The following is a 13,069-nucleotide window of genomic DNA, read 5'->3' on the forward strand; positions in this document are numbered from 1 at the left end:
GTTCATCGGGGGGTGCTGAGTTGAGAAAGGAAAAGCCCCAGGAGCTCAGGGTGAACTCAGACACCCATCCTAACTGCTGTGCAGTGACATGGGTTATAAATAGTTTCCTCTGGCCAACATTCGTTGAGTGCGTACCTCGTGCAGGCACTGGGTGGGGACAAGATGCAAGCAGAGTTCTCAAATGCAGTGGTTTACAGTCCAAGCAGACAACGTGCACGCCATAGACTGCAGTACAGTGGGTGTATGGAAATATACAAATTCAGCTTCTCTGCTCTCCCAGGTTGTGACCTCCTGCCTTCCTATCCAACAAGTCCTGGCCTTCCCAACACTGAACCTTCCTGATCGCCTCCTGACCGATGCTGTCGTGTGAGGTTAGGTCTGGTGATTCTGGCAGCACATCGTGGCTAAGCTCATCCCAGGCGCTTGGCCCTGATCGTCCCTGTGCCACCCTCACTGCCCGGCACTTAGAGGCTACGTGGAGACATGGGCAGGGTCCAGGCAGATACAGGACAAGGGCTTGGCTGTACTCACTGTCCTCCGCTCGGTGCCTGGTGCAGGCCCTGGCACACCGGGGGCCCTGGGAGGTTGGTCTTGATTCCTGTTCTTGGTGGTTTCCTTTGCTCTGTGTGCTCAGCCCCCAGTGTGTAACAGCGAACGAACTTGAGCTGGTGAGGAAATGTCAACTCCTATTTATCTCCCCAAAATGAACCAAAATATTTTTTTGAGAGTGCAGTTTGGAAACTCCTGAGGTTGTCAAGTTGAAAAAAGAAAGAATCGAGATGTGCTTTATGGAATGTCGTGAAACATCATTGGCCTTTTAAACTTAACATGGCTCAGTGTGCCCAGTGAGTTCAAAGCTTGGTTAGGTTAGATGAAAAACTAGCACAATAAAAGTTGGCCAGGTGCAGTGGCTGACACCTGTAATCCCAGCATTTTGGGAGGCTGGGGTGGGCGGATCACTTGAGGTCAGGAGTCCTAGAGCAGCCTGACCAACATGGTGAAACCCCATCTCTACTAAAAATACGAAAAATTAGCTGGGCGTGGTGGCGCACTCCTATAGTCCCAGCTACTTGGGAGGCTGAGGCAGGAGACTCGCTTGAACCCAGGAGGCAGAGGTTGCAGTGAACCAAGATCATGCCACTGCACTCCAGCCTGGCCAACAAAAGCGAAACTCCGTCTCAAACAAACAAACAAACAAACAAACACCTCAAAAGTTTAAGAAACATGTAGGAAAGGAAGTACTTGAGACTGAAAGTTGTTTATATGAATGGTGTGTGTGTCAGCACATACTGAAAGGACTTTTATTGTGGTGAAGCATTTTGGACCCCAGGCAGCCTGTTTTAGGTATATAGTAGGTGCTCAATAATTGCTCTTGGATTAGATTGAGTTAAGCTCCCTGCTTCACATCCCACTTTTCTTTGCCAGGGTGTATTATTCCAAAATTGCTGGCCAGCAGAGGGAAAACACCTCAATGGTCAGATTGAGTTGGTTTAAAAATTCATTAGCAATTAGTCTGCCCTCAGTACGTGGTATTCCCAGGTTTATTCACCCTTTGGTTTGTTCAGTAGTTGCAGCCCTGAGCAGGGTGTACACAAAGGTGACAGGCAAGTTTGGGTTTCTGGGTGTGTAAGTTCCTTGGGCTGCCATGACCTAGTACCATAAACTGGGGCTGCAACAAGAGATATTTATTTCTCACAGTCTGGAGGCTGGAAGTCCAAGATCAAGGTGTCAGCAGGGTTGGTTCCTTCCGAGGCTGTGAGGTAGAATCTGTTCCAGGCCTCTCTCTGTGGCTTGTAGATGGCAGTCCCCATCCTCATGTGGCTTTCTCTCTGTGTGTGTCTGTCCCCAAGTTTCTCCTCCTTATAAGGACACCAGTCATACTGGATTAGGGCCCACCTTAATTCCTTCTTTTTAATTATTACCTCTGTGAAGACTCTGTCTCCAAAGAAGGTCGCAATCTGAGGTGCTGGGGTAAGACTTTCCATATGAATTTTTGGGGACGCAATTCAGCCCATGACATAAAGACTCCCAGGCCCAGTGGGGAGGCAGGAAGTCCATGGACTGCTGCAAAGGAGTGGGAGCGAGGTACCTTGGAAGAAGAGAAGTAGTGGCTGAATCTGCTCAGGAAGATCCAAGGTGCCTTTATGGGAAGCCATATGCAGGCAGGAGGGAAGGACTGAGCTGGAGTTTGCTAGGGTGCGGAGGTGGGTGGAGGGAGGACACTCTGTCTGACCATGTGCCAAGTTCAGGAAGTACGGCTGACCTAGAAGGCTGCCACAGTGCCCTGATTGGGCCATGGGTGCCATGTGGACAGTGGGGGAGAGGAGGCTGCAGGCAGGCTGGGGCCCACAGTGGGGCTTGGGCTTCAGCCTGAAGGCCATTGGAGTCTGAAAGCCGGGCAGCCTAGAAAGGTTTTGCCCAGGGCAGGAACAAGATCAGATCTGGGCTTAAAAAAATTCATTCACATTCACTCATTTGACAAATATGTATTGTTGGTTCTTTATTGAGGGATCTTGGGCCCTGGAGTCATTCTTCTGTTGACGAGCTAAGTGACCTCAACTAAGTTATTTAACCTCTTTAGACTGTAGAACTGGGACTTAATAGCAATGCCTGCCTCCTAGAGTTCTGGGATGAGGAGGTGTCATAAGGTACTTGAAAACTCGGCTTAGAGCCTGCTGTAGAGTTGAGTGTTCAATAAATATGAGCTACTAGGATGGAGGAGACAACAGGAGGAGAAGGAGAAAAAGAAAAGAAAAAGGAAGAAAAGGAGGAGGGGGAGAGCCGTTCAGATACAAAGCCAAGAACCGTGCACTGAGGAAAGGACAGGGAGGAAGACCAGGGGTCTCTGAGCATAGGCCGTCCAACCCAGGGAAGCCTGACCTATCCGTGCTGGATGTGAGCATAGAGAGAGTCGGGGAGCCTGCAAGGGGAGCTGAGGTGAGGCCAGGAGGAGCTGAGTATCCTCCAGGGGCTTGAGTGATGCTTTGGGTGTTGGCATCTTTCTCCGAGCAGGCACTTCCCTACCTGTGGCCAGCAGACAGCCACTGGCTGAAGGGAAGGGCTGTTTCTATATTTCTGGTGTGCACACGCAGATGAGAGTTCCTGCAGATAAGCTGTCTCTGGAAGACTGGCCTGTCCCCTTGGCTGTTCTCGGTGGAATGAATTGGGTTTTGGGTGCTATCCGAGGTAGTGTCCTTTGGGTGCTGGCACCAGCCTTGCCTCGCTCAGGTTAGGAGTTGCCATGCTTCTTGGGGCAGTCAGTGTATATTTTCTTGGGGCCTTTCAGTGGTCCCTGTCATTTTAATTGCCTCCTGTCGCTCTGCAGGAGGACTCAAAAATGTGTTGAGAAGTGGGATCCAGCTCTGCTTGAAGCATTGACTCATCTGTGAAATGGGGCCTCATAGACCCAAGGCTGGTGTGTCTGCTGTGTGCTTTCCGACTGGAAGGTGCCTGTGCTGTTCCGATTCTTATAGGCATCTCAAGTTGTTGTGGGGGAAAGGAAATGATAACCATGAGCAATGGTGGGCTGGCAAGCATGTAACAACCAGCTACCTGGAAAAAATTCTGGTTTGTAGTGTTTGCCAATTTCTTTGGTGTAAACACTTCCACCATGGCCAATTTCAAGCCACCAAAGGATGTTACTTAACCCTGAGTCAGGATCTCCTGAGATGTGCCATTGCTGCATCTGGGAGCAGACACAGCACACAGTCAGTGGGGGCCATTAATTATTGTCATTATTTTTATCTTAGAGGGCTGGAAATGTCACACTGATCTGCCGAGTGAAAGAAGTCAGCAAACATATCGGAAGCAGATAGTATGGTTTGCTTCCAAACTAAGTCAAGCTAAGAACATTCACATACACTGTCCGTTTAGTCCTCACATTCCTTTTTTTTTTTTTGAGATGGAGTTTTGCTCTTGTTACCCAGGCTGGAGTGCAATGGCGCGATCTCAGCTCACTGTAATCTCCACCTCCTGGGTTCAAGCGATTCTCCTGCCTCAGCCTCCCGAGTAGCTGGGGTTACAGGCTCTTGCCACCATGCCTGGCTAATTTTTGTATTTTTAGTAGAGACGGGGTTTCACCACGTTGGCCAGGCTGGTCTCAAACTCCTGACCTCAGGTGATCTGTCCACCTCAGCCTCCCAAAGTGCTGGGATTACAGGCATGAGCCACTGGACCCAGGCAGTTCTTGCATTCTTCCAAGGCATGGAGATTTTACTCTCGTTCTGTAGATGAAGAAACTGAGGCTCAGAGAGCTTAACCAATCTGTATAAGTCCCCAGCCAATAAGTGGCAGATGGGGCCTTGAACCATGAGGAGGAGGAAAGTGGTCAGAAGTAATATTAATAGAAAACCTTCACTGAATGTTTGTCATGTGTCAGGGACACTCCCTCATATAATGCTCACAACAGAATTACTTACAAGGTGGGCATGATACTCTGCCCAAAATAAAGATCATATAGCAGAGGCTCAGAGAGGTTAAGGAACTCACCCTAGGTCACACAGCTAGAGAGTGGTAAAGCTGTAACTTGAGCCCAGTTCTTTCTGCTTCTAACACTCAGGTTGCCACACCACCCTTGTACTGTGGCAATCACATTATGTCTTCTACAGTCTGCTATTGGTAAAGATCTCTATTTTCAGTTCCCAGACTTATATAAAATATCACTTCCATTTTGGATGTCCCACCAAGCACACATGGGTATGAAGAAATGCCTGACACAGATGGTGCAGTAGAACATGGGGCTACCTTGGACTGGGCCACTGTCAGTGTCCCTGGCCTTGGGCAAGTCTCAGCCTGTCCTTGCCTCTGTGGACACAGAGGCTGGGCCTCTAGGAGAGGCTGGTGGTGAGCCTCCAGTTCTGTTGTCTCCCATCAGCTTGGGGCAGTCACAGACATCAGCACTACCTGCAGGGAGAGTCACTGAGCATCTTTTCCCTGGGAGTGGTTGCTGGTGGCTGGTGAAGAGAGAGGATGGAGCCTTAGAGAGGCTGGATTTGGGAAGCTTTTCCTTCACCATCTCAGGAGAAGAGGAATTATCATAGGCACTTGGCAGGTGAATGGTCAATGAAAACAGAGTTTCGTAGAAAGTTTCCCATGCTCTGCAAGACGCTGGCTGAAGGAGGGTAAAACGGTGGGGCTGGGCTGGGGCTGGACTGGGTTGGGCTGGGTTGGGTTGAGGCTGGGCTGGGGCTGGGCTGGTTTGGCCTGGGCTAGGTTAAGCTGGGTTGGGTTAAGCTGGGCTAGGTCTGGTCTGATCTGGCCTGGTCTGGTCGAGGGCTGAGGCTGGGTTGGGGCTGAGCTGATCTGGACTGGTCTGGTCTGGGCTGAGGCTGTGACTGGGCTGGGCAGGGCTGGGTTGGGTTGGGGCTGGGCTGGGGCTAGGGCTGAGCTGGGCTGGGTCTGAGCTGGGCTGGGCTGGTCTGGGCTGGACTGGTCTGGGCTGGACTGGTCTGGTCTGGTCTGGTCTGGTCTGGGCTGGGCTGGGCTGAGCTGGGCTGGTCTGCTCTGGGCTGGACTGGTCTGGTCTGGTCTGGTCTGGGCTGGCCTAGTCTGGTCTGGACTAGACTGGTCTGGGCTGGCCTGGTCTGGTCTGGTCTGGGCTGGGCTGGGCTGGGCTGGGCTGGTCTAGTCTGGTCTGCACTGGGCTGGTCTGGGCTGGCCTGGTCTGGTCTGGACTGGGCTGGGGTACTGCTGGGATCCAAACTGTGTCTGCTCTGGCAGAGGTGAGAGGTGGGTTGTTGTTTAGGGAGGTGGGGGCTGGGAGTGGGGCTCCTAGGGTCTTGGGAAGGGGAATGAACACAGGCCTTGGAGGCAGAGGCCTGGGGTCTTGGCAACTGTGATCAAGTTACTTTACTGCTCAGAGCCTCAGCCTGCCCATCTGTAGAGTAGTTGTATGAGCACAGCCCCCAGAGTGGAGGCTGAAGTAAGGAATAGACATAGAACCTGGTATACAGAAAGTGCTCAGTGGACAGCATTTGTCTCCCTCTCCCTTGAGGTCCCTGTCACATATCTCTTTGCAAATGGTCATGGACTAAGGCTGTTATTTGACATTCCCTGTGCTCCTCTAGCTCCAAGCCCAGGGAGGGCACTGGCAGGTGGCCCTGAGACCGCCTCTCCTCCTGGGAAGCCCCGCGTGTCTCCAGGCTCTGGAGCAAGCCTCCCAGAGCTGGAAGGCACCGTTTGTGTGCGTGGGCCGCCGCCCTCCACCGCCCTCCGCCGCCAGGGCTCTGCAGACGTTGGCTCCCAGGAGTCAGGACAAAGCCCTATTATGCAGGGCGCTTACACTCACGTCTGAAGTGTGTGAACCTGCCGACCCGCCCGCCCGGCCCACAGAGGCTAGAGTGGCTCTGCCTAGCCATTGTTCCCACAGGGTAAGGGAGGTCACCTGGGGTGAGGCCGCCCAGGGCGTCTTTTGAGGCTGCGGAGGATGAGCCCTCTGTTGCTGGGATGGGAATAGCTGTTGTCCGTCTTCCTCTTGCTGTCGTCTCGGTTGAAGGTGGCAGGCTCTGATCTGGAAGGAAGGATGCCCAGGCTCTGTTTAGCAGCGGGAGGTGGGGATGCTGGGTCCCAGGGTTGCATTGGGAACGGAGTAGGTGTGTAGCTGGAGGATGTGGAACTTGCCGGAGCAGCAGAGGGGTAAACCACATCCACTCATCCCGTCGGTAACTATTTGCTGAGAGCTCACGATGGGCCAGGCACTGTGGATGCAGCAAGAACAGATACAAATCTCCACTGTCACGGAGGCCTGTCTTCCAGGGAGGACTTCTAGAAGACCTCACCTGGCGTTTTCTGGCTTTCCAACTCTATGAAATGATTCACTTTTCCACTCCACACTTACTAAGCCGGAGAGATATTCATTCATTCATTCATACACTCATTCATTCATTCATTCATTCATTCATTCATTCATTCAACTAATGCTTATTGAGCAGCACCTACTATGAGCCGCACCCTTCATTAGCAATCAGGATGTCTTCTTAGCTTTGGTTGCCCCAAACAAATCTGGAGACAAGGAGTCCTGTGTTGGGTGGTTTATTAGGATGCACTTCCAGAAGAAACCAGTAAGGGGTGGAGGTAGGGGGTGAACAAGAGGTCAGGGGACTCAGCCATAGAGGGTGAGATTTCAGGGACACTTCCAGTCTTAGCCTGATCTCCTGGGGGAGCTCTGGGGGCTTAAATTGTAAATTGTGCCTCAGAGCTTGTCCTGAGTTTAGGCAAGGAGCTGATGGCCCCAGGGCCTCACCAGGGCTGTTAAACTTGGGGCACTTGGGCTCTCTGAATGCAGCTAGTGTAGCTCAGGTGGCCCAGGCCTGTCCTCTAAAGGGAGTCACAGGTGTAGGTGGATAGAGGCGAAAGTGATAGAGGCCGTAGAGCCAGGAAAGGCTCACCCAGAAATGTGAAGTGAAAAGTGCCCCCAGACTGGAACCATGCTTGCCCAGGATGGAGCCTTGGCAGGACAATGAGGTGGGGGCAGGGACTTGTGAGTCAAGCACTCCCTAGAGGCCCTGCCTCCTTTATCCCCCAGCCTAGGGAAAGAGGCATCAGGGAGGGCTTCTTGGAGGAGGTGACCCTATGGTTGCAGTGGGTGCAGAAGGGTTGATATACAAATACACACACACACACACACACACACACACACACACACACACACACGCAGAAACTTGTGGCAGGGTTGGGATTTGAACCTAGGTCTGCTGATTCTAAAACCTGTGTTTACTTCATTTTGCTTTTCTCTACATTAACATTTTTTCACCCAAGGTCATCGTTTCATAGAATGGGTGGAAGGTGTTTTAGTGGTCATCGCAGCCAGCTCCTTTGGTTTTCAGGCTGGGGAGCTGAGCCTTGGAGAGCGGCGATGGCTTGCTAGTGTCACACAGTGGCTTAGCGCCCAAACCCTGGCCTCAGAGCCCCAGCCCCAGACTTGCCAAGCCTCAGTTCCTGCTGACTCTTGCATCATGGAATTTTGGGCTCTGTGAGTCTGCAGTACAGACAGGACAGGCTACGTCCTTCTGGGAAAGGCCTGGAGGTTATTTGGATGCAAAGATGAAGAAAGGCTAGTGGGATAAGAAGACAGCGTTTGTCTGTCTCCTGCAGCAGAGCAGTAGGGATTCCCCCGGTGAGAACAGGGCATCCTGGTAGGGGTGAATTTGCAAAGTCCATGTTGTCCATGTTGACTAGTAAATTGGCTTAAGGCTTGCAGTTCGGCCATTCACCATCCCGGAGACTTGCATGACAGGTGAAAACAAGCTTTCTAAGCCCCTTCATACCCATCCCACCGTTTTAGGGGTGGAGAGTGAAGATCAATTGAAAGAAACTTCAGCTAGAAAATGAGTCTGTGCTCAGCTTCGCCTGGGGTGCATTTCTTATCTGTGAGTAATGACTTTTTCACAATCCACCTTTTATACTCATTTCAATAATGTGCCTTAGTAAGCCAAGGTTCTCTTAAAGGAGAAGACCTTATTTATTTCCTGCTCTGCTTTGGGAGCGAAGTTACTGAGTCAAGAGTCCAGGCAAACCTTGGAAGATTCATCCTCCAACCCACTCTCTCATCCCTGAAAAATTAAACCAAGAATATGTCCCTTCAATCTTGACCAGAAAACCAAACAGAACAAACAGCCCCGAGCCCCAAAGATTTCAAAGCAAACACAGCTTCAGGGGCTTTTGAAGGTGGAAGGTGAAAGCCCCAGACAGGAAAATACACTATATATCATGGTGGCCTTTGGTCACAGCTGCTGGCCAGCGATTCTGGGACAGGTGGTCACAGGGCTGGCTGGCAGGGTTGGCTGGCAGCAGGCCTGGTTCCTGCCACAGTGGGTTGAGATGCTGACCTGTCCCTCGATCTCACGTCCCTATGGTATTCCCAGTGTCCATCCACCTCCATCTTCAGATGGTTGGGACGTTTCTTGATTCTCTGCAGCTTGCTGATGGAGAGGCAGTACCTCTTACGGTGTCAACCTGTACTGAAGTACTCTACAGGGACTTTGTATGCATTGTTGCAATTCGTTAATAAGAAATGGTTACTTATTTACTTATTTTCTAGGTTTATAGGAAATAAAGGCTAGGAGAGGCAGAGCCAGTTGGCTCAAGGTCATATGGGTGAACATTTCTCTGAAGTTCTGCTTTCCAGACCACAGCAAGTCGGCAAGATCAAGACGGTCTTAGAATTAAGTTCTTGACAAAAAGAATAAAGCTCTGTCTCACGCACTCTCTTCCTCTTGTCCTTCCACGGCAGAGACTGGGGTTGGTTTTCAGCACAATCAACGATCTTTTACTTTTTGCTCTTTGAAAATATCTGTAGCTGTGGGTCAGGCATAGTAGCTGAGTGAGAATGTATATATATGTGTGTGTGTGTGTGTGTGTGTGTGTATATATATAAAATATATAATTTTTTTGGTTGGGGTGTGTGTGTCCAAATATTAACTTCTAATCCTCTCCCAGGAAGGAGATAAACAGTCCCTCAGGACTCATGCGGAATATTTTTTAGCATCTTGCACTTTTGGTAAGTGACAGTTTTGCAAATTGCGGATAAAGAACTTAAATGTCTAATTAAATCCTGAAGATGTACAGGAGTTTGAAACGAGTGATTGATGCTCAACGGAGGTGCGGCTTCCTGACAGAGGCTGCCTGACAGGGACTGCAAAGCCCGTTCAGCAACTGATGTCTTGTTGTGATCCATGTTGTCATTTTTTCATTACTGATTAAAATTAAAAATCTGCTTGGCAAATCCATTGTAAAAATTCCCTTCATGAGCATCGACGGGTACAAATTATTTTGTCAATCGTCTGGCAATCAAAATGGGGCTGGAGACGGTTTCTAGCCCACACTTCTTTATTATCTCCCTCTCGCTCACGCCAGTGACTTTTCACAACAAAGTTTTAAAAAGCGTAGGTAGCAGGCTTGGCAGCGCTTAAAAATTAAAGATTCCTCTCTATGTTTTAATGAAATGTTCTGTTTGTGTGCACCCCCTTCCCCCACTGAGAGCGGAGGGGAAGGTTCGTGGTGGGAGAGTCAGTCTGTGCTATGTAATTGTCTAATGCTGTGTAATGACAGGTGAATAATAGTAATAAACGCCTTTATTAGGATAAAAATCTGTTTTGAGAATGGAAGCGTAAATTGTCTAAAGCTGCGAGGCAGAAAAGGAATCTTGCTAACCTGCAAACTGAGTGGAAAATATTTACAGCAACTTCATTAGGATGGTTTTTGACTTGGTATCCACGTGTCATGTGGAGGATGGGGAAGGCATGGGAAAGGAGGACAGGCAGGTGGCGTGGAGCTGTGCGTGGTGTCCTGGGAGACAGAAGACCTGGCTAGCTCTGTGCTGTGTGCCCTGGGCAGGTCAGTTCCCCTCTCTGGACCCCAGGTTCCTATCTTGCAAGTAAAGTGATTGGATCCCTTAGGCAGTTCCTGCATCCTCTCCGACACACACTCTGCACATGTGATTATTCATCTGAAGCCTGGAAGTCAGCAGGCATTTAAAGATCCTCAAGATTCATCCTCTCATGCATTCTGTGGTACAGGAAAGAGACCGTCGCTGGGTTTGGAGCCTGAAGCGCTGGGTTGGAGCCTGGTCAGCCATGTAGGTGTTCTGTGTCTTGGGGAGTTCACTCATGTCTTTGAGCCTTAGTCCCCTGAGTCTGGGAGCAAATAGCCGAGGCACACCCAACACCACGCCTACCACATGGCAGGCACTGAATCTATGAAAAAAAATTAAAAAAAATCACAATCAAGCATACAAAAGAATCTTTGAAGGCCTCTGAGAAAGAAGACTGTGTGTGTGTGTTTCCCAGGGCCCCGGATCCCCAGAGCTCCCACAGGTGACTCCAACATGCCACTGGGTGCTTGCATTCTACTCAGTGCAGTTGGAGGCATCTGCTCTTGGCTCTCAGAATCTCCAGAGCAAGAACTGATCGCATCTATTTCTGGGTCCCCACAGCCCAGCCCATTGCCTCGCACCAACTAGGTGCTTTGCATATGATATGGAATAAGGAATGAATGCCTGATGGAAGACGCCAGGAGGGAACACAAGAGCATGAACCTCCCCAAAGGAGGCTTGAACCCAGTGCCTGGGCTGGGATCTCCACAGCATCCAGTTCTGATCCTCACAAGCATCCCTTCCAACTAACACGAGGGTCTGTATTCCAGGAGGAGACACTACGCTCTTTCTGTGGTTCTCAGATACATGAATGAATGGGGCTGCGAAAGGTGTGTTTAGTACCGTCTAGAACTGTTGACTTAGACTTCGTTAAAAATGTTTCATTTTGTGTGGAGTTGTTTGTTTATAATTTATGCACTTCATTTTTCCCTTTCTTGCTTATAAAACCTAAAGGTTTCCAATCTTCCAGGAAAGGGAGAAAAAGAATATATTTCAAAGGGATTGAGATTGCAGGGTCATCTTTAATGAAAAACAATATGCCTTCTGTCTTTTTATAGACTTGTCTGCTTATTAAATACCTTGAACAAATCACTGCATGGAGAAAGATTTTGTAAACAGTTGAAATCAAGAGGTTCAGAATTCCAAATCTACATGCTTTTGTAACTGAATTGGAATATTTATATCTCTTCACACATAGTTGGCATGGATGCCTCATACAGAGAATAGGCATATTGGAAGATACAAATAAATCTACATTTTCCTCCCTCTGTAACACAGCAGGAACAGGACGATTGGGAATAAAGGCCATGGGTATTTGAATGGTTAAAAAAAATCCCTTTAATGATTGGGCAATTTTCTTTTGGATATTGGTTTATTCCATTTTATAAAATGATTTCCCCAAACCTATATTTTGTGGATATTTTGCTGATGTGCCAACCCGCAGCTGGAAAGATGGGAGCGCTTTTTCTACACCCCTGAAATGTGAGCTTATGCATAAAGTGGCTGGTGAGAGTCCCACATCCAGGAACTCCAAGGGGCCAGGCTCTGTCCTCTTTACTTCTCAGCGAGGCTGACGCAGCGAGGCTGATGCAGACATTTGGGGGGTGTCAGCTGAGATTCTATTGTCCATTTGCATGTCCACCCATTCACCTTATGGACCCATCGTTGTTGAACCAAGTTTAATTACATTCATTTTCTCCCCATAAACACTCACCGAGGACTTTGTGTTGTGTGTAGGCAGTGGGAGTCCAGAAATGAACCAGACCCATCCCTGGCCATGGAGGAACACCCAACATAACTGGAGAGACAAAGGTGGAGAAGGAGAGATGACTGGGTAAGAGAAATTTAACAATAGGATATGGAGTGAGTCACTTTCGCATTCCATCCTAGTTGCAGAATCCATCAATAAACATTAATTCTAATTGCTATCTATTGCATGACCTAGAGCTAGGGTCAGCTGACAGCCCTCTATCACATACCTCTTCTGTAGCAGTGGCAGACATTACTAATTGATCTGGGCACTCTTTTCACTTGAGCCAGGAGAAACCATCACCAGTCCATTGGAGCTGGCATAGGAGAGTCAGTCTCGGTGTTAGTTAGAGTCCGCTCATTGGGAAGGGCCTTGAGTTAGAAGTTGGGAGACAGGCCAACTCTCTGCGTAACACGGGCAAAGCTCTGTTAAATGAAAAGATGATAGCTGATCTTTAATGCCCTTTCCAGCTCTGACATGTCAGCCACAAGCAGCTTGTCAAGGACATCTTTAAGTTGGCACGCCTTGGTTGAGGACCTACTGTGTGTGGGGACATGAGAAGTACAAGACACTGCCATTAAGGAAGAGATGGGCATGTCTTTGACCAATCCTAATAGCAGCCAGAGTGTGAAAAAAAATAATAGAGGTTGGGTAAAGAACTCTTGGAGGTCAGGGAAGGAAAATACCAGTTATAGGGAAGACTGGGAAGGCTTCACAGAGGAGCTGGTGTGAAATCTAAGCCTCGATGGGTGAAAAGGAATCCAATAAGCAGAGATTTGACTTGCCATTAGAGTGAAGAAGTTCCTGCTCCTCCCTCCCAGCGCTTCCATTTCCATTTCTTCATCTGCAAAGTGGCATGGTGTCGACTACCTCTAATCAAGATTGAACAAGACAACAGCTGGAAATGTGCCTTGTAAATGATAATGTTTTATGCAAATGTCTATTAGTAT

The 13,069-nt window shown here is 49.2% G+C and overlaps 1 long non-coding RNA gene across 6 annotated transcripts in view; it reads left to right on the plus strand.

The window, feature by feature from the left end:
* Window positions 1–13,069, plus strand: part of LOC105467438 (uncharacterized) — a 42,182-nt gene that overhangs the window by 22,300 nt on the left and 6,813 nt on the right. For 5 of the 6 annotated variants that reach the window (XR_011625561.1, XR_011625559.1, XR_011625560.1 and 2 more), the window contains one exon: window positions 12,107–12,203. This is a non-coding gene — a long non-coding RNA (uncharacterized lncRNA). Of the gene's footprint in view, window positions 1–10,930; window positions 11,127–12,106; window positions 12,204–13,069 lie in introns of all 6 variants that reach the window. The other variant, XR_978882.2, reaches the window with a different exon arrangement.

The sequence above is a fragment of the Macaca nemestrina genome, chromosome 7 (genome assembly GCF_043159975.1).
Source record: "Macaca nemestrina isolate mMacNem1 chromosome 7, mMacNem.hap1, whole genome shotgun sequence".
Lineage (NCBI taxonomy): Eukaryota > Metazoa > Chordata > Mammalia > Primates > Cercopithecidae > Macaca > Macaca nemestrina.